The sequence below is a fragment of the Manacus vitellinus genome, unplaced genomic scaffold, assembly GCF_001715985.3.
Source record: "Manacus vitellinus isolate BGI_N305 unplaced genomic scaffold, ASM171598v3 scaffold_40_pilon, whole genome shotgun sequence".
NCBI lineage: Eukaryota > Metazoa > Chordata > Aves > Passeriformes > Pipridae > Manacus > Manacus vitellinus.
The window spans coordinates 3,550,504-3,553,892 of record NW_021940541.1 but is presented as its reverse complement, the minus strand read 5'-3'; positions in this window follow the sequence as shown (position 1 = coordinate 3,553,892).

The following is a 3,389-nucleotide window of genomic DNA, read 5'->3' as shown; positions in this document are numbered from 1 at the left end:
TGTACTAGCAGAGACACCCCAGCCTGGTGATGTTTTAGAAACAGGCTCTTGTTAGGGAATTTTTGTCTCTCTACAGAGAGCCAACTCAGAAAAGTTTGGAAAAACAAAACAGTCCACGGATCTGCTCTCTGGTTCACTGTACCAGAGCCACGTTCTGCATTGCTGCTCTACAGAAATAGCTGGGTCGTGGGCAGCCAGGCTGCAACTGTGGGTGTGGAGTATGACCTTGGAAAAGTCCTTTTTCAGAGTTAAAGCACGGCCACTTCTCGCAGGGAGGCTTGTGCGCAGAACCAGAGCTCCAGGGCTCAGGTCTGCCAGTGCCCCGACTGCTTTCAAGGAATTTATGGAAGGTCTCATCCCTATAGAGAGTGGTGGCACATGCTGGGTTGGCAGGGAACAAGGAGCAGACGCAGGGCGAGGGGCTTCCCCAGGCTTCATGACCCAGTGGGCACAGATGAGTAGCACGGTGGAAAATTCCCTCCGCTTCGCTGGTGAGTTTATATTTAGCTCTCCGGGGAGCAGACGTGCTGGAGGAGCTGCTGTTTCGGTGGTGCTTTTGCACAGCCCCGCGGGGACCCCTGCAAGGCGAGCCGCGGCTGCCGGGAACAGCCCTCACCGCCCGCTCCGGGCGGGCACGTGAGACCGACGGCAGTCACAGAGTGGCAGTCGCAGCCCTCTGCCACTCGTCAGACCTTCTTTTTTTTTAGTTCTGTTTCCCCGAGTCAGCAGGCTTGCTTCCTCTTCCTCCTCCTCCCCGTTTTGGGGGAGAAAGGAGCAGAAAAAGTCAGCCAAGAAGAGAACTTGCTTGAGGAGCTACAGAGAAGCAACATCCCAGCTCCTCTGCTAGCCTGGTCCCCCATAGCCACGGGAATAAAGCCTGTCTTTCTGAAGGTATTTGCACTCTAGGAAAGAGTGCAGACCTGACACCAAGGCTCTGCTTGCCCTCTCTCTCCCCTGGGACATGGCAAGGAGACTCAGCCTCTCCAGCCTGAGCTCTCCAAAGAGCATCTCTGGCACCTTGCCCTGTCCCAGCCCAAAGTTGGTCCAAAGTCTGCTCTGCCACAGATTAATGTTCATTGGGAATATTTCCCAGCAACATCACTTGACAAACCATGTGATACAGGAGGGGGAAGGGAACAAAACCAAAATCACCCTTTCAACTTGGGGTGTCCCCTTTTCCATCTGAGATTTTACAAGGCAAGTACAAACTGCCTCCATCCCAACAATGATCAAGAAAAACTCTATGCAATATCATGAGAAAGAAAGAAGGAAGCACAGTCTCAGAGCACACAGCTGCCATTTGAGAAATCAGAATTTAACCAGAAATAATAAATTGACAAATTGCATAAAACTCATCCCCCTTCCCATCCCATCAGGACACAGCCCACGGTGCCTGTTCTGCACAGAAACACAGGTGTTCTGGCAAAAAGCTGTATGTCTTGTTCTACCTGTACTTTTGGTAAAAATAAAGCAAGCATTTGATACTAGAAAAAATATTAATTGCATATAATTAACCAAAGCATATTTGGGGATTTATATTGGTATATGCTTGCCTATTTGCATGTGTGCATATTTATGCATATGCATATATTTATGCAGGTATCCATACCTGAAAATTAGCCTACATTGGTGCTGGCTCTGTCCCACAGTCTGCCTGATCTCCATATACAAAAATCTGGATCTCACTCACACAAATCAATTATCTGATTTGCCCAGATTTTCTATGCTAAGTCTTGCATTTGCAGCAAAAGGCCATCTGCTTTCTATAACCAGTGTGGTTCCTGGACACCTTGGCCCTGCGGAGAGCTGGAAGTCTCAAAAGTTTCCCTCCCTGCTCTGGGTTTAAGCTGGAAGGGAGAAAGTCTGGAGGCAGGGATTCAGCTGCAAAGCCACCAGCACGCGTGGCCGTGCTCCCTGTGTCCGTGCTCGGCGGGGCATCCTCCTCTCCTCTGAAGTGGACGGAAGGAAGCAATTCCATGGCAGGTTGTTCTGGCTGGGTTTCCCCCCCTGCCCCCCAGCTTGTGAAAGCCAGGAGGCTGCATCCTTCTCCCAGTAAAGTGCCTCCAGCACGGGGTGAACAGCCCTAATCCTGCACCCCTGAACCCGGCCGTGCCAGAGCTGGGTGTAGCACACCCACCACCGCAAGCATTCTCAGGCTCACAAGGACTTTCAGAAAAGAAGAAATAAATCAGAAACTCTCTTCAAACCTGCAACAGGTAAAGACAGAACAAGCTGCTCTGAAATTCAGGTTTTTTACTATCACACTAATTAATCTGTTTCATGACCCACCCCAAATATTTTCCCTAGAAACATTATCTACATTGTTTTGGGGTTTCTTTATTTCTTTTTCTAGCCCTCAGTCAAGCTCTGGTAAACATTTCTGCCCACGTCAGAGGCAGGCCAAGGGAATCTGGGCTTTGTGATTTCAGCAGCATCTGCTGTGCTCAGAGATACCCGACCCGGGGCAGAGATGCTCATAGCACTCCATGTTTTTACTGGATTATCACAAGGCACTGCTACCTCTGCAATTTGCAAGTAGTTTTTAATCTGTCAAAATAGACTTTCGTTATTGCTTGAGGATTCAAAAGGAAAATATGCACATCTGGTTTCAATCGCGAACTGAAGTTTCGTCTATCAGCCTATTTCATAACAAATTACGCTTACTTTTTACTCCAGAGGATTTCCTAAGGAGGGGATGAGCTGCCAAGGTACACCAGCGTCTGTGGAGACTGCACGGCACTGAGAGGCAGTGGCACTGCTCAGTGACAGGCACCGTGCTGCTACAAACTCACTCTGTGTCAAGTAAATTAAAATTATTGAGGAAAAAAACCCTTATTCGTGAAATCTTTGCATCCAGCTGCACGCGAAACCTTCACCTACCGCAGAACCTGAACTACCTGACGTCACTGAATGGGGAAACAAGACTTAGGGACTTTCTAGGACAACTCCACTGCCAGGACACTTCACACAGTAAGGAGCTGCCCTGTCCCACCGCAGCGGACTTGGATGCTCGAGACCCCCCACCCGGGGGGCAGGCCTGCCCCTCTCCCTTGCTGCCGGGAGCCACCTCGCACGTAGCAGAATGAAATCTGAAGCGTGGCACAGTGGGAAGAGTGTGCGATTACCCTGGGAGAGCATCCCTGCAGGGATGCTCAACAACGGCTCCTCTGGTCTGCAGCCCCCCGTGAGAACTCGAGACTCGGCATCCGAGTTTCAACCCCCTTAAACATCACTCTCGGCCCAGAGAAAGGAAAGCACGTGTTGATTCGCTTGCAGGAAGAAATTCCAGTGGCAAAGGCAGAGGAATCCGATGGGAAGAGAAGCGCTCGCTCCCCGCACGCCGAACTCCGGAGAGCCGCCCTTGCCCGCACGTCGGGCGGGCGGCCGGG